Source organism: Lontra canadensis, unplaced genomic scaffold (assembly GCF_010015895.1).
Source record: "Lontra canadensis isolate GAN:19392208 unplaced genomic scaffold, GSC_riverotter_1.0 scaffold36, whole genome shotgun sequence".
Classification (NCBI taxonomy): domain Eukaryota; kingdom Metazoa; phylum Chordata; class Mammalia; order Carnivora; family Mustelidae; genus Lontra; species Lontra canadensis.
The window spans coordinates 13,901,232-13,928,597 of NW_022631030.1; the positions used below are offsets into that span (position 1 = coordinate 13,901,232).

General features: G+C 40.9%; 1 protein-coding gene and 2 pseudogenes across 4 annotated transcripts in view; 1 reads left to right on the plus strand and 2 right to left on the minus strand.

Moving 5' to 3' along the window:
• Window positions 1–27,366, plus strand: part of APLP2 (amyloid beta precursor like protein 2) — an 80,962-nt gene that overhangs the window by 7,373 nt on the left and 46,223 nt on the right. The window lies entirely within an intron of this gene.
• On the minus strand, window positions 9,881–9,981 carry LOC116874407 (annotated as a pseudogene).
• LOC116874399 lies at window positions 10,930–11,025 on the minus strand (annotated as a pseudogene).

Consider the following 27,366-nt stretch of genomic DNA (forward strand, 5'->3'; position numbering starts at 1 on the left):
TGGAGTTCCAGAGGGCATGCTCCTACATGATGTCCAGGGGAGAAAAGAGGCTATTTCTTCTTGTATATCTCTGGAGCCTTAAGGTTGAAGAAATCTTTCTCAAAGCCCACCAGCACAATACCCCTCAGATCTCACTGGACAGAATTGTATCAGCTGCTTCTAGCCAATCCAGATGTCTGCAGGGGAATGGTGCTGTGGGTTGGGTTCTGTTGGAAAAAGGTCCTTGTGGTAGTTGGGTAGGTAACACAGGCAAGGGCATTCTCTATTTGGGAGCTTATAGAATAGGTGGGCTGGCTGGAAGGAAAAAGAACTAATTCATTCTTATCTAATTATCTGCAAGTTAAATGTTTGCTGGCAAAATTGAGAAATCGAAGGAGCCTCACACAGGCCGTTGATTAGGATCTTGGCCCTTCATTTTGAGGGATATTGCTGTCTAGAACAGAATGGCTGGAATGGTGAAGAATATGAGGAGTTTGACATGAAACATGAACGAACTGTAAGGGAGATACCTAGCCTGGAGAAGAAGAAAAGGTGACATTTAGTGGTGGTGGCGAAGAACAGAAATACGTTAGCATATTTGATCGTTTGTTTCTGGAAGGCTAAGTAGAAGACTGAAGCAGAGTTTCTCCGTGGAGAAATGAGGTGAATAAGAGTATAGGATGTTCTTTTATTTTACTTCCTTTAATTATGAATATTTCCGGGGCGCCTGGGTGGCTAAGTGGGTTAAAGCCTTGGCCTTCGGCTCAGGTCATGATCCCAGGGTCTTGGGATCGAGCCCTGCATCCGGCTCTCTGCTCGGAGGAGAGCCTGCTTCCTCCTCTCTCTCTCCCTGCCTCTCTGCCAACTTGTGATCTTTCTCTGTCAAATAAATAAAATCTTTAAAAAAGAATTATGACTATTTCCAACATAGTCTAGTAAAAATACAGATACTCCTCTATATACCACCCAGTTCTGTTAAGTTTTAACCCTTCCCATATTTGCTTTATCCTTTTTATTTTTTTTGAGTCCTAAAGTATAGATATAGAAATAAAACATTACAGTAGAAAAGCCTCCTTTGAATGTTTTCCAGTCCCATTAACCTTCCTTTCCAGAAGTAACTCTTATCTTGAGTTGGGAATTTAGCATTCCCATTCATGTTTTCATGCTGAGAGAGACGCCTTTCTTCTTTCTGGATTCCAAAGAAGATTGTTCAGGCTCTTAGAGTGGTAACAAATAATTTATCGATGCAGAGCATTAATTGTTTGAACATATTATGATTTAAAAGCTTAGATACTTGAAGTGGAAGTAGAGGTAGCCAGATATTCATGAAGGTGCCAAGCAGGCATGGCACCATTGCAACCCTCCGTACATCAAAAGCCCTTGAGTATTTTTGAGCTTTTAGAAATTTGTAGCTCAGTGTGTTTCATAAAGCACGTACCTATGTAACTATTGCCAGGGTTAAAAAAAAAAAAAAAAAGAACATTCCTACCCAAACCATCCCCTCTAGCAATTATTAAACTGACCTTCGTGGTAATTATTTATTCTTTATAGTTTTACCATCCAACCATTTGTCCTTAACCACTGTAGTTTATCCTGTTTTAATTGATATAAATGGAATCCTTCAGTATGTATTCTTAAGTGTCTGGGCTCTTTCACTAATCATGGTGCTTTGTTTTGTTTTTTTTGTAATCTCTACACCCCGTGTGGGGCTCAAACTCGTGACCCTGAGATCAAGAGCTGCTTGCTCTACCATCTGAGTCAGTTAGGCACCTTTCTTTCACTAAATGTGTTTTTGAGAGTCATTGGTATTGTTGAGTGTGGCTGTGTAGTATATTCCTATGTTGGAAGAAACTGATTTGTTTTGCTGACGGACATTTGGGTTGTTTCCAGGTTGAGGTTATTGGGATACTGTTGTTCTCTCTGGCTTGCCTTTTTACTCTCTTAATGATGTCTCTGGAAGAAGTTTTTAATTTTAGGGTCTAACTTACCTCTTTCATAATGATGATGATGATGATAGATGCTTTTTGTGTGCTCTTTCAGAAGTCTTTTCTTACCCTGAGGACATAAAATTACTTTCCTAGATTGTCTTTTAGAAACTTCTTATTTTGCCTGGCACATTTAGAGCTACAGTTTACCTGGAACTGATTTTTGTGTAATAAGAAGCATGGTCTTTTTATTTTTATCTTTTCCATATGGGTATGTGGCCCATACCATATGGCTATCCAGCTTGCACCATTTATTGTCAAGGTCATCCTTTCCCTTCTGTTCTCCCATGGCACCTTTGTTGTTAATTAATATCTCTGTATGGGTGAGTCTGTTTCTCGGCTCTCTTAATCACTGATGTTGGTGTGTATCCTTACACCAAGTCTATACTTTTTTTTTTTTTTTTAAGATTTTATTTATTTGACAGAGACATCACAAGTAGGCAGGGGGTGGGAGAAGCGGGCTCCCTGCTGAGCAGAGAGCCTGACATGGGGCTCCATTCCAGGATCCTGAGACCATGATCTGAGCTGAAGGCAGAGGCCCAACCCACTGAGCCACCCAGGTGCCCCAAGTCTACACTCTCTTAATAACTGTACTTTATAATAAGGTTTTATATCTACTAGAGTATGCCCTTCTACTTTGGTTGTCTTTAATAGGGTTTGACTTTTTGTAATTATTTTCTTCCAAATACTTTTGCTGCATTTCACCGAAAACAGCCACTTGTTGGAATTTTGATTGGGATTGCATTTAGTCTGTAGTTAATTGGGGAAAATTTTTTTTTTTTTTTTAATATTGAGTCTTCCAGGGGCGCCTGGGTGAGTGTCCAACTCTGATCTCAGGGTTGTGAGTTTGGGATCCGAGTTGGACTTGGTGCTGGGTGTGAAGCCTACTTAAAATAAATAGTCTTCTAATCTAGAGACAGGGTGCATGCCTTTATTTAGGTCTTCCTTCATTGCCCTCGGTCATTTGTATAGCTTTCTGCCTAGAGATCTTGTCTTACATTTATTCATAGGTATTTGATTATTTCTAATGCTGTTGTAAGTTTATTGTTCTTTTGTGCTTGTGGAAATGTAGTTGATAGTTCCAAATTGTGTATCCAGAAGACATGCTAAACTTGTGCACTAAATATAATTTATCAGTAATTTTGAAAATTTCTGAATATATTCTACGGATTATGATAGTTTTGTTTTTTCCCTTCCAATTCTTACAGCTTTTATTTCTTTTTCTTGCTTTACTGCACTGGCTAAGACTCTAGGAGAATGTCCAAGAGACGTGGTAATAGCTGGTATCTCTGTTCACCTCCTGATTTCAAGGGGAAACTACATTTCACTGTTTATATGAGACTTGTAGGTTTCTTTGTAGATGCCCTGTCCTTTATTAGAATAAGGAAGAGCTCTTTTATTCTGTCTGCTAAAGATTCTTTTCGTGACTGATTGTTGAATGTTCTTCACTTTTTCCCCCAACTAATTAGATGGTCATATGATTTTTCTTTTTGATAATATGAAATATTAATTGATTGTTTAAATATGTAAGCAACTTTTGCATTCCTGAAACGAGCCAAACTTACTTATTTTCTGGATTTGGTTTGCTTAAATTTTGTTCAGGTTTTTTGTCTCTGTGCTCAAAAGTGGGTTTGGGGTGCCCAGGTGCCTCAGTTGATTGGACTGACTCTTGATTTTGGCTCAGGTCATACATGATCTCAAGGTTGTGAGATGAAGCCCAGCGTTGGGCTCCGTGCTCAGTGTAGTCTGCTTGAAATTTTCTCCTCCCTCTACCCTCCTCTCCCTGCTTGCACTCTCTTTCTTGCTCTCCAAAACAAATGAAATCTTAAAAAAAAAAAATTTATTAAAAATCATTTAAAAAGTCGGTTTGACTTGTAATTCTTCTCTCTCTTTTTAAAAAAATATTTGTCAGGTTTTGGTTTCAAAGTTTTAGGGCCTCAAAAGGACTTGGAGAGAGGAGATATTGCCTCTTTTTCTGTTCTCTGAAATATTTTACTTATGGCATTATTTTTCTTTTAATGTTTGGAAAACAGTTTACCAGTAAAGCCATCTGGACTTTTCTTTGTGGTAAGATTTCTAATTATGCATTCAATTTATTTACTGATTGTAGGATTGGTCCTATCTTGTGTGAGTTTGGTTAAGTTTCCCTAGTAATCTATTTTATTGGATTTCTTAAATTGATATAGTTTGATCAAAGTTGTTTTTAATATACTCTTAATGGTCTTTGTAATATGAGTAGAATCTGCAGTGATGTTACCTTTTTTCATTACTAACTTGGTTATTTTTGTGTATTTTTGTTTTGTTGTAGTGGGTCTAACCAGTTAAGTCTTTTTATCAACTTTGGGTTTTGTTGATCCTCTCTCTTTATTTCTTTCTTTTCTTTTTTTTAAAGATTTTATGTTTAAGTTCTCTCTACACCCAGCATGGGGCTCAGACTCAACAACCCTGGGCTCAAGAGTCTGTGTTTCCTGCAGACTGAGCCAACCTCCCATTTTATTTCTGCTCATTATTATTTTCTTCTTTCTACTTTCCAGAGGTTTAATTTATTCTAACAGTTTAATTTATTCTTTTTCTGATCACTTAAAATTTTTTTTTGGCGTTTCTGCTTTTATATTAATTTAAAGCTATAAATTTTCCTTCAAACAGGGCTTTAGCTGCAGTGCACAAGGGATTTTTTTTTTAGCTTTCTATTTAATTTTATTTTATTTTTAATTTTTAAGATTTTATTTATTTATTTGACAGAGAAGCAACAAGAGAGGGAACCCAAGCAGGGGGAGTTGGGGAGGGAGAAGCAGACTCCCCACGGAGCAGGGATCCCAGTGCAGGGCTTGATCCCATGGCCCTAAGATCATGACCTGAGGCGAACGCAGACATTTAAGGACTAAGCCACCGAAGCCACCTCTGTTTTTGTTTTTTAAAAGATTTTATTTATTTATTTATTTGAAAGAGAGTGAGAGAGAGCATGAGCAGGGGGAGGGATGAGGGAAAGGAAGAAGCAGGCTCCCTGCTGAGCAGGGGGCACAACTCAGGGCTTGATTCCAGGACTCTGTGATCATGACCTGAGCCTAAGTAAGACACTTAACAATGACTGAGCCACCTGGTGCCCCAGCATATAAGTTTTGATATGTTATGTTTTCATTATCATTCACTAGAAAAATTGGTTTTCCATTGTAATTCTGTTTTTTTCTCCCTGGGCTATTTAGAAGTACATTTGCTGGGGCACCTGGGTGGCTCAGTTGGTTAAGTGCCTGACTCTTGGCCTCAGCTCAGATCTTGATCTTAGGGTTCAGAGTTCCAGCCCTGCATTGGGCTCCTTGGTGGGTTCCTCAGTGGGTATGGAGTCTACTTAAAAAAAAATAGTACATTTTTTAATTTTTTTTTTTTTAGACTTTATTTCAGCTTGAGAGAGCTCACAGATCTCTCTCTAAGCATGAGAGAGAGAGAGAGAGAGAGAGATCACAAGCAGGGGGAGGGGTAGAGGGAAAAGCAGGCTACCAGCTGAGCAGGGAGCCCCATGTGGGACTCCACCCCAGCACCCTGGGATCATGACCCAAGTGCTTAACTGAGCCACCCAGGTGCCCCCATTTGTTAATTTCTAAATATAGGGATTTTTTCTGGTTGTCTTTTTGTTATTTCCAGTTTAACTGCATTGTGGTGAGAAAAATAGTCTGTATGGTTTAAGTCCTTTGAAATTTGTTGAGACTTGTTCTATGACTGGTCTGTGGTAAAATACTCATTGTGTGAATGAAGAGAATGTATATTCTTCAGTTTTTACTTCGATGTTTTATGTATGTGCTGATCCTATTGTTTTTGTGTTCAGATTTTTATCCTTAAAGATTTTTATGATCTTTTTTCCCCAGTTATTGAGAAAAGTGTGTTAAAAATCTCCCAACTGGGATTTTTTTTTTTTTTTAAAGACTTTATTTGACAGAAAGAGAGAAGAGAGCAAGCACAAGCAGGGGAGCCGAAGGGGGGAGAAGGAGAAGCAGACTCCCTGCTGAGTAGGCAATCAGAAAAATTCCCTATATTTAGAAATTAACAAACAGGGGCACCTGGGTGGCTCAGTTAAGTGCTCGGGTCATGGTCAGGCTTGATCCCAGGTCCCTGCAATCATGACCTGAGCTGAAGGCAGACACTTAACCGACTGAGCCACCCAGGCACCCTCTCCAACTGTGATTTTGGATAATTTTTTTTCTCCTTGTAGTTTTGACAGTTTTTTGCTTTATTTTGAGGCTGTTCTTAGGTGCATACAGATTTAGTACTATTAACTTTTTCCTGAAGAATTGAATCTCACAGTTATAGTTTCCCTTTTTATCTCCAGTAATTTTTTTTGCCTTTACGAGTATTTTAATATTTCTATGTTTTAGATGTGCTATGGTTTTTTCTTTTATTAACCTAGTACCTGTGTTTTCCTGGAGTGTTTAGTACATTTACATTTAATGTGGCTGTTGATATGCTTGAGTTCTCATCTACCTTCTTATTTAGTGCTTTTTGTTTGTTCTGCCAGTTGTTTTTTTTTTCCCCCTTAGTTAATTCCTTTGGAATTTGTTACTGTTTTACTTCTCTTATTACTTTGGAACTACTTATATAGTCTTTTATTACTGCTTTAGTGGTTACTTTAGAAATTTCAGTATCTTTCACTTATTGGTGCCTTATGTTAATTGGTATTTTTATCCTCTTCCTGCACAGTAGAAGACTTCAGAACACTTTTTAACTCCGTTTAACCCTATCTCATCTTTTTTTGCCATTGTTATATATGTTAATTTCATTTTAAACCCCAGAAGATGTTATACAAACCATGTTCTATATTGTCAGATGAATTTAGGTCAGTGGCTGTTAACTCTGGAGGTGCTCTGGTATTGTCTGGGGAACTTTGCAGAACACAGATGGCTGGCTGCAGTTCAGACCAATGACATCTGGACCTCTGAATAGAGGGGGTCAAGCATTAGTATTTTCTAAAAACTCCTTAGGTAATTCAAGTTTGTGGTAAGATTGAGAGCCTCTAATTTAGTTTTCCATATTTATTGTTTTCATGATTTTTTATGCCTCTTGCATCTCTGACCTTCTTGGATAATTTTTGTCTTCCAAAACATGTTAGAATTTTTTTAAGGGTAGGTTGGCTGTTGTCATATTCTTTTACCAAATACCTTTTTCACTATCTTTCTTGCAAGATAGATTCATTGGAAATAGAATTTCTTTCATCATCTTTAAGCACTTACTCCATTCCTGATACTTTGTTACCAATATCCTGATATTGATTATTATCAATAACTGGAATTTGTTGTCAGTATAATTATCCTCCTTTGAAAGTAACGTATTCCTAAGTCTCTACTTATAAGCTTTTCTCTTTGAATCTGATTTTCAGCAATTTTGCTATTCTGTATTTAGGAGGAGTTTTTTTAAAAAAAAATGTGTTCTTCTTGGGGCTCCTGGGTAGTTCAAATACCTGACTCTTGATCACAGCCCAGGTCATGGTCTCTGGGGTGTGAGATTGAAACCTGCATCAGGCTCTGTTCTGGGTATGGACCCTACTTAATATTCTCTCTTGTCCCCTCCCCACTTGAGTGATCTCTGTCTCTCCAAAAAAAAAAAAACAACTTCTTGAGTCTGTGGTTTGATGCCTTTCATCAGTTTTAGAAAATTTCCAGCCATTTTTTTTTTTTTTAAGATTTTATTTATTTATTTGACAGACAGAGATCACAAGTAGGCAGAGAAGCAGGCAGAGAGAGAGAGAGGAGGAAGCAGGCTCCCCGATGAGCAGAGAGCCCGATACGGGGCTCAATCCCAGGACCCTGGGATCATGACCCGAGCTGAAGGCAGAGGCTTAACCCACTGAGCCACCCAGGCGCCCCGCCATTTTCTTTTTAAGTGTTTGAATATTGTTTCTGCCTGATTCTCTCTTTTCCTGTGGGACTCCAAAAACAAATACCTTAGACGTTGTCACTGTGTCCACTGTGTCTCTCCAGGCCTCATTTGATAGATTTTCTTCTGGCTCATTTTTCTGCTTACTGATATTTTTTTCAGCTGTATCTGATCTTCCTTGAAGTCCACCCATCAAGTTCTTAACTTCAGTTACTGCAGTTTCAGTTTTATAATTTAAAAAAACTTTTAAAAAAGATTTTATTTATTTGCCAGAGAGAGAGTGAGAACACAAGCAAGGAGAGTGTCAGGCAGAGGGAGAAAACTCCGCTAAACACGGAGCCTAATGGGGGACTCAGTCCTAGGATCCTGAGATCATGACCTGAGCTGAAGGCAGGCGTGTAACCAACCAATTATACACCCAGGGCTGTATAATTAAAAAATTTTTTAATTGTTTCTAGGTCATAGCTGAAATTCTCAATTTTTGTCTTTTGTGTCTTTGACCATGGAAAATAGTTGTCTGTGTCTGATAATTCCAGTATCTTGGGGTCCCTGTGTTTTTTGTTTTTTTTTTTTTAACTATGATCTGTTTATTTTGGTTTTCATTCATGTCTCCTTTTTTGTCATTATTTTTGATTATGTGCCAGACACTTTATTTACACACATGCCTTACAGGCTAATTTGAGGCCTAAGCTAATGTTATACTGCAAGGAGCATTCCATTTGCTTCTACCTGAAGCTTGGGGATAGTAACAATCCAGGATCTCCTTTTCATTTCTTGGATTTAGATTATTCGAAGCTGAGCTGTAGTCTCTGGGAAGGCCTGTCACCATTCTTGGTTTAGTCTGCTTTGTAGTATCAACTTCTAATTTTAGGCTTCCCTTCCCCTGTTCCTCCAGCCCTGGACTCCAGTCCCTTTCCCTTTAGTCCTTCTGTGCATCAAAAGCACTACATAGATACTCTCCTCAGAATCTGTTTCCCCAAAGAAAACTCTGCAAGCTGTGCCTGTCTCCCTGAGCCTTTATCCTCCCTTCAGTATTGACCCATTAATTCTTTACTGCTTTTTAGATCTCTGCTGCCTTTGAGCAGGTGATTTGTATTGCTCTTCTGGTTGTCCTCATTAGGGTAGTTGGTCTGAATTACCTAGTTAAGCATAACTGGAAGTTAATTCCCTTGAAATTAGATATTTACTGGGAATTTACAGAGAGAACCCAAGTGAATTTGCATAGTTAGGGAAGAACAGACAACCAGGAATAGAGTAGTAGATTCTAGTGATTGTTAGAGTAATAATAATGATAGATCTATTTATGGTGCAATTACTATGTATAGTGTTCTAAAAAAATTTTTTTTTTAAGATTTTATTTATTTATTTGACAGACATCACAAGCAGGCAGAGAGAGAGAGAGGAGGAAGCAGGCTCCCCGCAGAGCAGAGAGCCCGATGTGGGGCTCGATCCCAGGACCGTGGGATCATGACCTGAGCCGAAGGCAGAGGCTTTAACTAAACCACTGAGCCACCCAGGTGCCCCTAAAATTTTTTTTTATTTGACAGAGAAACAGAGAGAGGAACACAAGCAGGGGGAGTGGAAGAGGGAGAAGCAGGCTTCCGGTTGATCAAGGAGCTGGATGTGGGGCTGGGTCCCTGGACCCTGAGATCATGACCTTAGCCAAAGGCAGACACTTAACCAACTGAGCCACCCAGGCGTTCCTGTGTATAGTGTTTTACATATATTCATTGAAACCTTAAAATGATCCTGAGAAAGGGAACTGTGGTTATCCTAGTCTTACAGATGTAGGAACTGGGGAATGTCCAGGTAAAGTTACTTGACTAAGGTCATGAATCAGGAAGTGATGAACTGGTTCTCAAGTTTGTGCTGGCTGGTGGGACAGATGGCCTGGATCAGATCCCTGGGCAAGGGAAAGCCCAGGTTGGCATGGGAGTACTAAATGTCTCCAGAGAAGGTTATCAGAGAGTCAACATTCATTTTTTAAAATTTATTTATTTTTGTAAGGCTTTATTGTTATTCCCATTATCACATAGTGTAATATTAGTTTCAGTGAAAATACGGAACGGTTCACAAATTTGTGTCATCCTCGTGCAGAGGCCATGCTAATCTTCTCTGTATTGTCCCAACTTCAGTGCATGTGCTGCTGAAGCAAGCTCCTGACAGCCAACATTTAGGTAAAACATTATAGGAGGTGATTCTTAGTAATCAGAAAGTCAAGGGAAACTGTCTTCAGGCCCGTAGTTTCTCCTCCACCATCAAACCATTATCAATAATTGTCCTTATATTAGGCTTTGAACGTGTATGATCTGTCTCAGAAACCTATTTGTCGATTCTTAAAATCTTTAAAAATGTTTGAGATTCGGGGGCACCTGCTTGGCTCATTTGGAAGAACATGTGACTCTTGATCTTGGGGTCATGAGTTAAAGGCCCATGTTGGGTGTAGAGATTCCAAAAAAATAAACTATTTAAAAAAAAAAATGACTGAGGTTCTCAATTGACTCTTTACAAATGATTATTAAAAGTGACCCTTAGTGTGTGTATGTGCTAAAGAAAAAATATATAGTCATTGCGAAAAAATTAGAAAAGACAGATAAGGCAAAACAAATAAAAATAAAGAAACTAACCAATTAAAGAATTAAAGAATTTACCAATTAGATAAATAACTTATTTTTCCTACTCTTATTTTTTAAACATCTTAATTTTTAAAAAAGTAGATTCCCCTTTATATGTTTATAACCTGTTTTCCCCCCATTTCACGTATTGAGTAACTTTCCAGGGCATTAAGTATTTTACTTTTAGTTGAATCACCCTTCATGGTTTGGGGCTTTTGAACTCCCTGCATTTTTAAAAATTTTATTATTATTTTTAGCTGATGTTACTAAAAAGTAACACGATTTAAGATAGAGCAGAACATGCGTACGACATATTGGTGCATTTGGAAGGCAATTAAAGGAAAGGAGTTATAGTCACTTAGTATTCAGTAAATGCCCCAGAACCCTCTCTGCTTGTGTCCTGGGGCCAGTACACTGAAGGGGACATCGCCTGGGCAGGGCCACCCTTCCAAGGCTTAGGAACTCTATAAGGGGGGAGTGGAGTAGGAGAAGGGTGCCGAGCAGACCAGCCTGTCACAGGGTCTTCTGTGCATTCTGATAACAGATAACTACACTTGATCTTAGCCAAAAGGCCGAGAAGCGATACCTCCTCTGTGCATTCTGGCAGCTGGACTTCACCACGGAGATCCTGCCCAACGGGGGACAGTGTATACCTGCAAACAGCAGAGGGCTTAGAGTGCTTGCTTTCTCTCTTTCTCTCTCTTTTCTTTCTTTCTTTTTAAATATTTAATTTATTTATTAGAATCATTTGGGGGAGAGACAGAGAGAGGGGAAGCAGGCTCCCCACTGAGCAGGGACCGCCCCCCCCCCCCCCATGGGGGGACTCCCATTCCAGGATCCCGGGATCATGACCTGAGCTGAAGGCAGACGTTTAACCGACGAAGCCACCTGGATGCCCCCAGAGCATTTTCTTCATTGGGTGTGGCTCATCATGAAAGGGACGGCTGTCCACGTTGGGCTGGGACTTGGTACATCTGGTTTGGCCAGTCTTCACATCTGAGAAGTTGTTCATCCCAGCCACAGCTTGCTTTCTCGGGCGAGCTCCACCTGGAGTGCTCAGCTGCGGTACACACCTTTGCTCACCTTGTTGAACTTGGCGAGGGTGAAGTTCAGCGCCTGCTGTACATCCTCCTCGTTGATGTGGTCAGCGTCCCGTGGGGCTTCCACCATTGGAAACAGGCTCCTGCTCATACCAGGGCCAGAGTCAGGGCCAGGGTAGCCAGCAGGGTGCTCAGGCGCCCGGCCATGGTGTGCTCGGAGGTGCGTGAAGCTTAGAGGGGATTGATCCTGCAGCCGCCCTCCCTGCATTTTTAAATGGACAATATTTCATCTGCCCCCACAAGTTGCCTTCCATACCCTGAATACATAGTACTTACGCTGATACTGCAGAAGAATACTGTTTACCAGTGCTTGGGTATTTGCAGTATTGGCATTACAACTTGAATATATGATTGCATTTTGCCCTTATTTTATAAGAATGAGTGAAAAAAATGGGAAGCACAGTGCTTATTGTGTTGATAAAAAGCACATGGTAGGGACGCCTGGGTGGCTCATTGGTTGAGCAGCTGCCTTCGGCTCAGGTCATGATCCCAGCGTCCTGGGATCAAGTCCCACATTGGGCTCCTTGCTCAGCAAGGAACCTGCTTCTCCTCTGCCTGCCACTCTGTCTGCCTGTGCTCACTCTCTCTGACAAATAAATAAATAAAATCTTAAAAAAAAATAAAAACCTCATGGTATAATGTATTGGTACTTACTTGGTGCTTTCTGGAGAGTCTTTGAAGTTAGGTGAACACTCAGTGAGCTCAATTATGTTGGAAAAGTGAGGGAGTGTTTTTATGTATTTTATTATTCCTATTTTAAAAAAACATGTATTTTAGAGAGAGTGCATGTGCGAGAGAGTGAGTAAGCACGGGGTCAGGCGGGGGCGGGGGGGTGGCGGCGACAGAGGAGGGATAGAGAGGGAGAAGCAACTCCTCATAGAGCAGGGATGGGAGGCAGGGCTTGATCCCAGGACTCTGGGATCATGACCTGAGCAGAAGGAGATGCTAAACCAACTGAGCCACCCAAGCACCCTTATTACTACTATTTTTTTTTTTTTTTTAATTTTAAGTAGCCTCCAGGCCCAGCCTGGGGCTTGAACTCATGACCCTGAGACCAAGAGTCGCATGCTTTTATGACTGAGCCAACTAGGCACCCCTATGGTGGAATGTTTTTAGATTCTGGAATCAAGTTTTCAAGGATATTTTTTGTCCTGAAAGACTGGGAGTAATTGAGATTTGAATAAATCATTACCTTTCTAGTAGCAGAACCCCCAAATAATGTTCATATCTTTGAACTTGCCCACTTTTCCAAGAATTATATATAAAAGCAAGGATCTTCCTATTCTTTAATTTAGCTATAATTTATTGAATTCTTTCCTTTATAATTGGATATTCATATTTCTGTTTTTTTTTTCTACTATGCAGTGGATGTTGCCTTTTTTTAACCATTTTAGCTATATCTTAAGTTGACATTTAAAAGAACCTTTGTAATAACTTGTTCTAAATTTGAAGACTCTCCATGGGGAATTGGTTCATTTGAAGTTCTTCGTAGTCTTCATTAGCCCATATTTATTAAATTGCTATATGCAGGCACTGTGACATGACAGATAACACTGTAGTTGAAAGCAGCATATAGTTACCAAAATGATAAACTAAAGAAGCCTTTTATGTTTTTGGAAAAATGATAATGCTTCTCCAGTCTTTTAAAATAGATGATTTTAGTCTAGTTTATCTTTTTTTTTTTAAAGATTTTATTTATTTATTTGACAGGTAGAGATCACAAGTAGGCAGAGAGGCAGGCAGAGAGAGAGAGAGGAGGAAGCAGGCTCCCTGCTAAGCAGAGAGCCTGATGTAGGGCTCGATCCCAGGACCCTGGGAACGTGACCTGAGCCGAAGGCAGAGGCTTTAACCCACTGAGCCACCCAGGCGCCCCTAGTTTATCTTTTTTAAAAAACTTATTTCTAGGGCTTACTTCCAGATACATTAAATATGTCAGCCTAAAGATACAAAAATTTCTCTGAACTGGACTATTGAAATTTCTTTTCCTCCCGCCCCCTTTTTTTTTGGTAAGAGAGAGATTGTTGCGTTCATGTGTGTTGGTGGGGGAGGGTAGAGGGAGAGAGAGAATTAAGCAGGCTTCGCACAGCCTGGAGCCCGACATAGGGCTCCATCTCACAACCCTGAGATCATGACCGAAGCTGAAATCAAGAGCTGGACGCTTAATCAACTGAGCCATCCAAGTGCCCCATAAATTTTATTTTGGTAATATATACATAACAAAATGGTTCAAGTGGTCAGTTTTAAGCGTATAGCTCAGTGGCATTAAGTATGTTCACAGTCCCCTGCAACCACCAGCATTGTCCATTTCCAGAACTTTTCAGCATTGAAACAGAAACTCTGTACTCATTACACACTAAGTCTCTGTCTCTCCCCCACCCGAAACCCCACTGGAAACCTCTCTTATGAATTTGCCAATTCTTATACATGGTCTTTTTTTTTTTTTTAAATATTTTATTTATTTATCTGACAGAGATCACAAGGAGGCAGAGGCAGGCAGAGAGAGAAAAAAGGAAGCAGGCTCCCTGCTGAGCAGAGAGCCCGATGTGGGGCTTGATCCCAGGACCCTGGGATCATGACCTGAGCTGAAGGCAGAGGCTTTAACCCACTGAGCCGCCCCCTTATACATGGTCTTAGAAACATTATACTGTTTTCAAAGTAAATGTATCAGAATGGCATTCCTTTTTAAAGCTGAATAATACTCCATTGTGTATATATATACCACATTCTGCTTATTCATTCATCTGTTGATGGTCATTTGGGATGTTTTTACTCTGGCTATTGTGAATACTGTTGCTGTGAACATGGGTGTACTTGTATCTGAGTTCTTGTTTCAGTTCTTTTGGCTATGTACTGAAAAGTGGAATTGCTGGCTCATATGGAAATTCTCTGTGGAGCTTTTTGGAAACTGAACTGTTTTCCATAGTGGTTGCTCCGTTTTACATTCTCATCATCAACGTGTAAGGGTTCTAATTCCTCCACATTCTTGACACTGGTTGTTTCTGTTTTTTGGGTAATAGCTATCCTAATGGGTTTGAGATGGTATCTCATGGTGATTTTCATTTCCCTAAAGCTTAGTGATGTGGAGCATCTTTTCATGTTGGCCATTTTGTGTATCTTTGGAGAAGTGTTTATTCAAGTTTTATGCATTTTTTAATTGGCTTTTGTTGTTGAGTTGTAGGAGTTCTTTATATGTTTTAAATACTCATCCCTTATCAGAAATGTGACTTGCGAATATTTTCTCCCATTCTTTGGGTTGTCTTCACTCTCTTGATAGTGTCCTTTGAACAGAAGTTTTTTATTTTGATAAAGTCCAGTTCAGCTGTTGTGTGTGTGTGTCTGTGTGTGTGTGTCTTTGTGTGTCTTTGTTTTTGGTGTCATTATCTAAGGGATCATTGCCAAATAAAATGTGAAGATTACCCTTATGTTTTCTTTCTTTCTTTTTCTTTTCTTCTTTTTTTTTTTTTAAAGAGTTTATTTATTTGACAGACAGAGATCACAAGTAGGCAGAGAGGCAGGCAGAGAGATGGGGGGGGGCAGGCTTCCTGCTGAGCAGAGAGCTTAATGCTGGGATCATGACCTGAGCCGAAGGCAGAGGCTTTAACCCACTGAGCCACCAGGCGCCCCGCCCTTATGTTTTCTTATAAGATTTTTATCTTTTAGGGCGCCTGGGTGGCTCAGTTGGCTAAGTGTCTTACTTTGACACAGCTCATAATTTCAGGTTCTGCGATCGAGCCCCATGTCAAGCTCTACCCTCAGTTTTGTTTTTTTAGCTCTTGTGTTTAGGTCTTTGACCCATTTTGAGTTCATTCTTGTTTGTGGTTTAAAGTAAGGATCCAGCTTCATTCTTTTGCAGGTGACTGTCCAGTTTTCCCAGCAATATTTGTCAAAAAGCTTGCCCTTTCCCTTTTGAATGGTCTTGGCACCCTTGTTAAAAATCATTTGGTTATATATGCAGGCGTTTGTTTCTGAGTTCTCCATTCTGTATGTCCTTTTTTAATGCTAGTACCACACTGTTTTTATTACTATAGGTAGCTTTGTGGTAGGTTTTGAAGTCAGGAAGTTTAAGTCTTCTAAGTTTGGTCTTTTTTGAGAGAGTGAGTTTCCATATGAATTTTAAGATTTCTAAAAATATTTCTGCAGAAAACACTTGAGATTCTGATAGGGATTGCACTGAACTGGTAGATTACTTTGAGTAGTATTGTCATCTTAATATTAAGTCTTTAGGTCTCTAACATAAATTTTTGTAATCAGATTTTTTATAATTGACATGGGATTATTTTAGTTTGTACTATAACTTCTGGGTGTTAGGTGTTTGATGACTTCTAGGCTTCTGAAATTAACTGTCATCTCTACTAGCTGTGATTCCAGGTATCTAAGCACCAAATAGAGATGCAAAACCTGTGGTCAGCAGACAGCATGTGGCCTGGACTTCTGTTTTATTTGGCTGTTACCATGTTGGACTTCATTGTATTTTAAATTCAAATTGAACATCACCATTTCCAGGGCGCCTGGCTGGTTCAGCCAATGGAGTATGTGACTCGATCTCAGGGTTGTGAGTTTGAGTCCCACATTGGGTGTAAAGAGCACTTGAAAATAAAATCACCAAAAAAAACAAAAAACAAAACAAAAAACATTACTTCCAAATAACATGGATTTATATGTTAAAATTCCTTTCAGTTTTTGAGAAATTGAAAGATCTGGCAGCAATGCTCAAGTAGCACCAGGCTTCCTTCAGATGGGAAGGAGACTGTGGTTTTCTTCAGGGAGATTTAATGTGGGTTGCCATTTTTGTCTTACGTTCTTGTCTGCCGCTATCACCTGTCTGTTTGTCCATAGGCAGAGTTTTCAACGCTTTTGAAAAGAAGAGAAAGAGAAAGTTGGATTGAAATAATCTCTTGCAATAAGTATTTATTGCTCATGGCAGATTTCAAGTGACCTGAAAACTGCCTTTCATAACAGAATCTTTGATGGTCTGGTTGGACCTTGTCCTTTCACCACTCCCTTTGGAAGATGATTTATGCTTAATGCTATATAAATGTTTTTCCTTATAGCAGCTCCTTTTTTTTTTTTTTTTTTTTTTTTTTTAAAGTAATGTCTGCACACAGTGTGGGGATCAAAGTCACGACCGAGATCAAGAGTTACATGCTATACTGACTGGGCAAGTCAGGCACCTCTTCTTATAGCAACTCTGAAGAAAAGTGAGGCTTGGTTAGATTCCTGAGAATCTACATTAATAAAATATCCTGCTGAGCTATCATTATGAAAGATTAATTTTGTGAATTGATAAAAGTCATTGAGATTGAAGATTGGTTAGTGTTGTTTTTAAAAAATGTAAATAGTAATCAGGAGAGATGAAAATCAGATTAAAATGTTTTAAGTATTGATTTTAAAAGATGCAAAACCTGATAAGCTCCTAGCCAAGTTAAGCCATTACATGTGGTTTTATGTATGTATATGTAATGAGTGAAGAAGTTGAACTTGTCACAGAATAATGGAAGTGAAAGTATATTGTAGCTCTAGTGGCCGAATGGATTTCATTAAAATATCCCTATGGTAATCTGATATTATGAGAGCAGCATTTATGTCTCCAAGAAGCTATAGGAAATGGAATATAAACTTCAAGTCCCATTTGAGGTAATGATGGTTGCTTCATATACATTATTATTTTTACTTTTATTAGAGATTTTATTTATTTATTTGAGAGAGAGAACAAGCGAGGAAGCGGGGAAACGGGCAGAGGGAGAGGGAAAGAATCACAAGCAGACTGCGCACTGAACACGGAGCCTGATGCAGGCTTGATCTTAAAACTCCAAGATCATGATCAGATGCTTAACCAACTGAACCATCCAGGTGCCCCTTATTAAGAAGATAATATTATACCTATGGTATTTTTAGCATTCTTTTTACTCGGTAATTTGTGAGGATATATTTCATTGGATATCACATCAGTGCCGTATCCAGTATTTGGGACAGGGTTTAATGGGAGCAAATGTTTGGAAGAAAGCAAAGAGACAAGTGATCAGAAGGTCAATAAGGTTGCATTATTTTATACCATCATAGGTCGAGTTCATTGTTGGCCAAGTAGATTATTATGTTAAATATTACTGAGATTAACACAGGGCTTCTGTGATGTTGTATAGACAACTAGTAGCCTTACATACTTTTGGAAATGTTTGAATCCAGTTTTTTTCATAGGGCCAAAGAAGTTACTTTAACCTAATAGGAACACTTGCTTACACCCTGGCATTAAGTATTAGAGATGAGTTGGGCAAAAATTCTTTCATTGAGCTACTTAATAGCTGTTCCCAAGAGACAAGGAGAGTGAAAGGAGAGTCATTCTGATACACGCCAACCTGGATTGCTCAGATTTGGCTGAGGTACTAAAATACCAGAAATTACTATACATAAATAGCGGCTTGACCTGCCAGTCTTTGAAGGGTTTAAGGTGAACTAGTTCTGATGACCTTCTAAGACTGTTTAGGAGAAAAATGAGAGTTTTTTTGTAGACAAAGTATGTGTGCTACACAAGTTCTCATATGTGCTGAAAATTACCTCTGTGCGTAAATGCGGAGGAGCCATTGTGTGGGGGTGGGTGTGTTAGGGTGTGGGCACTGCGTTGGTAGGAATAATTTCCTTACAGTGTTTGGGTTGACATCATTTGGAGGCCATTCTACTAAGGACATATAAGCACTTGTAGTAGAACTAGTGTTTCATACAGTGGTGTGTCGTGGTTGCTCTCAAACTATATTCAGTTTTCATTGGGTAAATTTTGAAGAACTGTTGAATTTGTGTATACGTACATCTATATGTTTGTGTATACATAACATACGTACACATATAAGATTGTGGCTTGTAGTGATACATTAAAGAATAAAGGCTTTTTACTATTTGGTGTGACTTTTTAATTAGTTGGAAATATGTAAAAGCAGTTTAGCAAGATGGTTGTCAATTTTTCATCCAAAATACAATAGTTTGGAATTTGCTGATGGTTGCCAAGCTGTCATCTTCCTTTTATTGATTTGCTTTTATGATGTGTTTGAATTAAAATTAAAATGGCATGTTATTATAAAGAGCAAGTAATTACGCTTGGTCTGGGCAATGTCTGTAAATCATCAAAGGGAAGAGGTTTTTAGCCCAAGGAAAGGATGGTTTGATTGCTACAGGAAAAAAAAATAATAATTAGGTGGATTTTTAAGAAAATCAGCACTCAGGGGAAGGCTACAAGGGGTATGGAAATGCCAGAGTTTTCCAGAAAAGTTACCTGAATTTAGAAGTAAGGAATAAATACACTGGGAATAAGGAAGGACTAGGTACACTAAATACGTATCTTTGGGAAAATGCCTGACTCCTTCCCTGTATTGACTGACGCATTCATGTGTAATGAATCATCCAGGTGTGTAAACTTGAAGGAAATACGCAAGCTTTTAGAGCCACAAAGGGTACTGTAGTTTGTTCCAGGGAAGTTTTCCAGGAAAAGATGTCATCTCTCTGTACTTCCTTAGATTTAAATATTTTAAGAAGCCTCAGTCACTCTTGCCCATGAAGGAAACACTCCAAAAGAACTTTTATGATCGAGATACTTAAGTTTATAATAGCACTTGTGTCTGCTCGTTTTTCTCTTATTTTCATAATTGTTCAGAAATAGACTCCCAGTTTACAGTATTACACACCTGTAGAAACCAGGGGTACCATCACTGCCCCTTTTATTTCGGCTTAACATTTTTTTTTTTTTTAGATTTTATTTATTTATTTGACAGAGAGAGAGAGATCACAAGTAGGCCGAGAGGCAGGCAGAGAGAGAGAGAGGAAGGGAAGCAGGCTCCCTGCTGAGCAGAGAGCCCCATGCGGGGCTTGATCCCAGGACCCTGAGACCATGACCTGAGCTGAAGGCAGAGGCTTAACCCACTGAGCCACCCAGGCACCCAGGCTTAACTTTTAACTGTCATTTAGAAACCAGTCAGAAGTTGGGGACCTCCTATATGACATGACAGAGTTGAAGAAGCTTTCCTTCTTTATTAGGATTATTTTATTTACAGAATTGTCTGCCCTACCAAGTGAAGCCTCCATGCATATGAGGACTTGGGACTTGTTCATTTTATTGTCTTTAGAGCCTGCTCCCTTGAAATGTTTACTGAGTTAAAACAAAAATAACTGGATCAGCGATTCCTGTGGGATGTGAACATCGTATCATATATGCTCTGTTCTGGTTATTTTTATAGTCTTTGGATGGCCCTTGGATTTTGTTCTGTGGTTGTCAGAAGCCTGGAAGAAGAGGGATTTGTTTGTTGCTGTCTCAGTGACGGTTCCTTTCATAATTGTGGAACTAAGAAGCTTGTGGGATGAAGGAGAGTGTTCACTCTCTCCCCCCTGCCCCCTGCCCCTGCCCAGTTGGTTAAAATAAGAACATTGACTCTTGGCACTTAACCCACTTACATAACTTACACTGAATCCTCCACACACACACATACCCTCGGCTTTTAATATTGAATCTCTTATAAGGAGAAATGTCTCAAGAAATGACTTCTTCCTATCTAATTCCTCTTCATTATTTTACTTGTAACCCTTGTCTCTTTTGAACTAGTCTGGCCTTTTCAGGGAAGCTTTGTGGCTCTTAACCCGTTTAAGTCTTGGCAACTTGTAGATTTCTGAAGGAACTCTCTGAGTACCTATCCCATTCTTCTGATCACTGGAAACTCTTGCTAGCCTTAGACTTCATGATGAAAGAAAGGAAAATGCATTTATATGGAATGAAAAAGGTCATTTGGGTCATATCTTCTAGCACAATGCTAACTGAACATTGAGCACAGAACTGTCTCACAGAAATAAATGCAAGCCATGTATATGTAGTTAAAATTTTTCTAGTTGACATTTTTTTAAAAATCAAAAATTAGGTAGGGGAACCAGGCTGGCTTGTTCATAGAGCATGTGACTCTTGATCTCAGGGTTGTGAATTCAAGCCCCATGTTGAATGTGGAGCCTACTTAAAAAAAAAAAAAAAAAAAGGCAAAACTAGATGAAATGAGTTTGACCTTTATATTTTATTTAACCCAGTATATCTGAGATACAGTCATGTCAGTGTGTATAATCATGTTATAAAATCAACATGTAAAAAAATTGAGTTATTTTGCATTTTAAAAATTTACACACTAAGTCTTTGAAGTTCTGCCTCTATTTTATATATATAGCCACATCTCAAGTTGGATGGTACTCTTCATTGGAAATACTCGATTTTTATTTAGATTTCATGAAATATACAGTTGGCAAAGTAGGCATTCTCAAGTTGTTCCAGACATACACGTTTTCTAATAACTGGAGTTTAAAAAAAAATCCTGTTCCTTTGATATTTGTGTCTTTGTTGACAAAACTGGTTCATGTTCTTTATTTCTTTTGAAAAATATTTATTTGAGCCTTAGTTGGTTAAGTAGTCGTTTTCCGTTCGGGTCATGGTCCGGGAGTCCCAGGATCGAGTACCGTGTGGGGCTCCCTGCTCAGCAGGGAGTCTGCTTCTACCTCCGCCTGCCCCTCCCCCTTCTGGTGCACGTGTGCGTGTGTGCTCTCTCTCTCTCATTCTTTCTCTCTCAAATAAATAAATAAAATCTTTAGAAAAATGTTTGAGAAAAAGAGTGTGTGAGTGGCAGAGGTTAGGGAGGAGGAGCAGAGGGAGAGAGGGACAAGTGGACTCCATGCTGAGTGTGGAGCTCAACTCTGGGCTTGATCCCATGAGGTCAATGACCGGAGCTGAAATCAAGAGTCGGGTGCTTAACTGATTGAGCAACCCAGGTACCCTTAGAATCAGTTTCACCTTGAAACAGAAGTATGTAAATTCAGAACTATTATTTAAATAAATCTACTAATTCTTGTATCAGCTCAGTACTATTAATATCAATGCAAAGGAACATTGCAAATACTGAAAAGCAAGCCTAAATTTAATCCATATCAAACATCATTCTACAGATTTTTCTTGTAGTTTTTGTAGCCGGTTCACATCACACTATGCTTTTAATTAAAGTCTTCTGTATATTCGTGTTACAAAATGAGTAAATTATTAATTTGTCTTGTAAGATGTTTTCGTTTCAGTATACAATTTTTTTTGTACTTACGTAGCCAAGGCACAAACTTTCCTTTGAACACTCTATTCATATACAGTGTGATAGTGATGTGATTGTTTTAGATTTGCTAGGGCCACCATCACAAAATACCACAGACGGGGTGGTTTACATGAAGAAATTTATTTTCTTGCATTTCTGGAGGCTGGAAGTCCAAGATCAGGGTGCCAGCAGCGTTGGTTTCTGCTTTTTCTCTGTGTCCTCACTTGGGCTTTCTTCTGTGTGCAGGAGGGAGAGATTGATTGATTTCTGGTGTATCTTCCTCTTCTTTTTTAAAAGATTTTATTTATTTGAGAGAGAACACACACATGAGCAGGAGGGAGATGGACAAGCAGACACCTCATTGAGCAGGAAGCCTGATGTGGGGCTCGATCCCAGGACCCTGAGATCATGACCTGAGCTTAACCAACTGAGCCACCTGGTGCCTCCTCCTCCTTTTTAAATACAGTTGCCCCAGATGATCCTACCTATTGTCTGGGCTTAAAATTCTTTCAGCCTGTTATTAAATTGCAAATTCGTGATTCAAGCTCACATTACCCTCTGGAGGTCCTGACCTGTATTTTTGTCTGGTAAGTATCTCCACTTTGGCCACTGTGGTGACTCTGGTGCATTTCGAATACAGTGCATCCAGGTCTGAAGTCCACCCATCTCCACCCCCTCCTTCCATCCCTTTTCAGTTCCTTTGGTTACTAGTTGCACTGCTCCCTAGTTGCCAGAATTAGAAAGTTGGCATCATTTTGATGCTTCTTTCATCTCTCTTATCCAAATCCTCTAGACATTTCTCCAGCCCCTTTCCTGTGCACTGTCCTGGTGTGTGTTCATCAGCCTTTCTCCTGGGGGAATGCAGTGGCATCCTAGCTGACCTCCTTATCTCTACCTAATCTTCCACATCACACCCTTCTACCTTCAAAAATATGCCTATCGGGGCACCTGGGTGGCTCAGTGGTTTAAGCCTCTGCCTTCGGCTCAGGTCATGATCCCAGGGTCCTGGGATCGAGCCCCGCATCGGGCTCTCTGCTCAGGAGGGAGCCTGTTTCCCTTCCTCTCTCTCTGCCTGCTTGTGATCTCTCTCTGTCAAATAAATAAATAAATAAATCTTTAAAAAAAAAAATATGCCTATCAAGTCCTCCTCAAGTTGGAAGAGAGCCGGCGCCTAGTTTTTCTGGAGGAGAGGTTCTGAAGACTTGGCCCTTCCCCTCCCCCCAGAGCTGTTCTCTCCTGTGCCCTGCCCTGTACCTGTGTCTGCTGTAGCTCTTCTCAGATTACACTGCACTCAGTTTCCACTTCCTCATCTCTCATTCATAATGCATGTGTTAGACTGTAGTTCTGGGTTTCTCTGTGCCTGGATCCTGTCTCTAAGACTGTTAGCTCCCCAGATGCGGATCTGGAGTCTTACTAGTTTGCCCAGTGTACTCATTTGCTAGGGCTGCTGTAACAAGTCCCACAAACCGAGCGGCTGAAGGAAGAGCAATGTGTTGACTGTTCTGGAGGTTAGACGTCCAAGACCAAGTTGGGAGGGTAGGATGGCGCTCCCTCTGAAAGTGCTATTGGAAGGGTCTGTTCGGGCCTCTCTCCTAGCTTCTGGATGTTCCGTGGCTTTTGGCAGCATGGCTCCAGTCTTTACATGGCTTTCTCCCTGTGTTTGTGTGTGTGCGTGTATGTGTTTCATTTCCATTTTTATAAGGGCATCAGTCATACTGGATTAGGGGCCCACCATTCTCCAGTATGACCTCATCTTAATTACATCTGCACTGACCTGATTTCCAGATAACATCACATGTGGGGGTAGTGGGAGTTAAGACTTCAAATATGAGTTTGGTGGGGATACACTTCAACCAGTAGTATGTTGAGTATAACATAACTGTAAAGTGTTCCAGTGGAGTCATTTTTTTTTTAAAGATATTTATTTGTCAGAGGAAGGCGCACACAAGCAGGGTGAGCTGCAGGCAGAGGGAGAAGAAGGCTTCCTGCTGAGCAGGAAGCCCGTTGTGGGACTCAGTGCCAGGACCCTGGGATCATGACCTGAGTAGAAGGCAGAGGCTTAACCCACTGTGCCACCCAGGCGCCCCCAGTGAAATAATCTTTGAGTAAAAGTTCAGACTTCTATTTACTTAATGGGCATTATGTTTAAATGATCAAAGCTTATGATTTCGTCGCTCGTACTTTCCTGTCTCGTTTTCAGGTCCCTCCATATTTGGCGGCTTTTGAATTGTTGCCCCTTAAAAGACGCAAGTGGATGATTCTAGTTGTTCTGACTTTCCTGATGAGAGAGAGAATGTGGCTTTGCTTTCGATACATTTAATGTACGAATAAGCCAACACGGACAAAGGACTGGAAAGAAATTTCGAAGATGGAAAGCAGATGGACCCTGAGTAGCAGAGTTATTAGCAGACCAGAAGGAACTGAAATGTAAACGCAGGGGGAGAGGCCAACTGAAAGCAAACGGATTTGCAGAGCAGGACTTGACTAAGGAACAGGAAGCGTCAGGGCTTCTGAGTGGGTGAGGGAAGGGGTTGAAACTAAGGGTGAGCAATCAGCCCAGGAATACCCCTCTCACTGTGTCATGCTCCTTCCCACCCCCGCACGGGGAGAGGACTTTTCCTGATTTACCTGGGGACAGCAGGCCCAGCAGAAGATGAGGGGCTGAGAAGTGGCAGTCTCCTTAACTGGGCCACCAGTCTGCTGACAGCCAGGCTGGTGGACGCCAGGCAGTGAACTTGCTGCCTTCCTCTCTGGATAGGTAACTCAATGACTGGTCCTAACCATGTACAGAAAACTTCTAGCCAGGAGCATCTGGGTGGTTCAGTCAGTTAGTTCAGTCAGAGCTAAAGCATCTGCCTGTAGTTCGTGTCATGGTCCCAGGGTCCTGGGATCAAGCTCCCAGGTTGGGCTCCCACTCAGCAGGAAGTCTGCTGTCCCTCTCCTTCTGTCCCCCCCCCCCCACTTGTGTGCTTGCTTGCTCTCACGCTCTCTCCTATAAATAATCTCTTTAAAAAAATCCCAAACTTTCTAACCATTTTAGTGCCTCTTCTTAAATATTGAATCAGATGGCTTAGGAACACCAAGGAGTGCAGGAACGCCATGAACATGATCAAGAACAAAACAGATGAAGGGGGATAAAGCAGACTGAAGACAAGGCAGGGACAAATAACTTCCGATAAGTTCTTGATACTTACTTCAAGGAGGGGAGGCTATTCTATCTGTGACATAATTTGTAGTAAAAGTAGGCAGAGAACGAGTAAGAGTTCTTGAAGATGAGAAATGTGACACCAGAAATTTGAAAATATAGTAGGAATCTCTCAGAGAGAACAATAAGAACCTAGAAAGGAAAATTAAGAAAAGCAGGCTCTGAGAAGCACGGAGTCGGAATTTCAGGAAGAGAACAGAGACGACATGTAGGACTGAGTGTGTCCAGGTTGACTTGGTTCGCAGAGAGCTCAGGTCCAGGACAGAACTCCACTCACCAAAGGCACATTATCTTGAAATGTCAGAATAGCAGAGATTGGGAAGAATCTTAGAACTTACTTTCATACAGAAAGAAACAGCTGCACAGAAGATTCCGAATCAGATTTCCATTAGATTTATCAGCAGCAGTGCTGGAAGCTGGAAGATAGTAGCTTCATGCCTTAAATGTTGAGGGAAAATTGTGTCTGGCTTACAATTTAGTTCTCATCCAACTTAGTGCTAAAGTGTGTATATAAAATAAAAACTTTATTTGAGACCCGTCATGTTTGAAACTTCCTGCCATGCTTCTTGGGCAGCTGTCAGAGGTGCAAGCCTCTAAGCTAGGCAGTAAGTCAAGACAGAGGAAAGGACGGGGTCAGGAACAGGAGGAAGGGGGAGGGAGTTTGTGATCCAAGCCCCAGGAATGGCAGCTGTGCGCAGGTCTGGAGAATAATCAGTGTCTCTGAAATAGGAAAATGACAAGCCTAGGGGAGGCCCGTCTTTAAGAAAAACGGAATGGAAACCACTGGATCACCTCTTGCATCAGACTGCCCTGAGGGAGTTTTGCAGACCTTTCTCACGGCCTCAGAGCCAGAGTGATCAGCACCTGTGAAACCAAGCAAGTGAAAGAAAGGTGCAGTTGCTGTCTCTAAGGGGGAAATAGAGGCCCAAGAAAGGAACTGTAATCAAAGGACTTTTCTTTCCTATAATAGTGTAAATAGGAGTATTGATTTGACCACCAGGGCAGGGGGATGTGAGTGCGTGAACATAGGGTATGATGGTTTCTGAGTGAAGCCCCCCCCCCCTTTTTTTTTTTTTTTTTTTTGAAAGAGAGGAGTGGGGAGGGGAGGGGCTGAGGGAGGGGAGGCTCCCAGCCAGGCTCTGCGCTGAGCCTAGAGCCAGACCAGGGCTTGATCCCACCACCCTGAGATCCTGACCAAAACCAAAATCAAGAATCTCATGCTTAATGGACTGAGCCACCCAGGCGCTCCTGAGTGAGACCCCTTTTTACTAGGGAGTTACTGGGTAATGTCTGGACTGAAAAGGGTACAGGAATAAAGTGCGCTAGTCAGCATGTGGAGGTCAGTAGAGGAAAGGCTGGAAGTGCAGCCTCTCCGGGGTGTGGGCCCGCTGCGGTGGGGGCTGCTCTGCTCGTACAAGCCTTTGTTATGTGGCCTTTCAGCTTGTGTATGTGGATGTACTTTTTGTTGTTTACAAATTGTAACTTTTTGGGGCATCTGGCTGGCTCAGATCAGGAGTATGTGACTCCTGATCTCAGGGTCATGAGTTCAAGTCCTCACGTTGGGCACAGAGCTTACTTTAAAAAAAAAAAGGAAGCTTGTTATACCGCATAAGTTTTTTCTTTTCATTTAATTTATCATTATAGGTCTTCTTCATTGGAACTTGTATATTGTTAATCGTTTAGAAATGGCTGAGAGATGGGCTGCCTGGGTGCCTTAGTTGGTTAAGCATCCGACTCTTGGTTTCGGCTCAGGTCATAACTGCGCTCAGGGTCATGAGAGCAAGCCCTGCATTTGGCTCCTCTGTTGATCAAGGAGTGTGCTTGAGATTCTTACCCCCTGCCCCATTTCCCTCTCCTTCTGCCCCTCCCCCACTCGCATGTGCTCTCTTTCTCTAAAATAAATCTTAAAAAAAAATGCTGAGTGATAATCTGCTAATTAATACTAGTTTAAATGTCTTGGAAAAAACCCAAAAGTGTGCGCTTTCAAGTCAGTGGCTTATTTGGCTCTAGATGACTACTTACTGTATCCTCGGTCCAGTTTCCAGATGTTTCCACATACCATGGGAAGAAAACTGTAGGAGGCCTCTCCCCTTGAGGACCTGACATTCTAGCAGAAGGGACCTGTCCGCAGGTGGCTTGGCAAGGGAGTTTAGATTGCTTGAGGGGAAGGGAAAACAACCAGTGGGGTGAGGACTGTCCTCAGGAAGGGCCTGCAGAGGGTGCACTTTTGAGAGGAGTCTTGACGGTTGAGAATGTGCCTGCTGGGGGAAGCACAGGGGATGGGAGTGCTCTAGGTGGAGAGCCCTGAGGCAGGAAAGGCCCTGCCTGGACCAGAAGGGTGGTGCTAGCCCGGGACTGGGTGATGGAGCAGTTGAATCTCTCCCAAATCTCTCCAATCACAGAGGAGTAATTGATGTGTTCTGACTTGTGCTGATTCAGAATCTTGGGGGGGAATGGATCAGGCAGGGCAAGAGTCAGCTCCCCAGAGGCCCACCTGACAGGTGGCACAAAGTGGGGTCGTACTCCCATCGT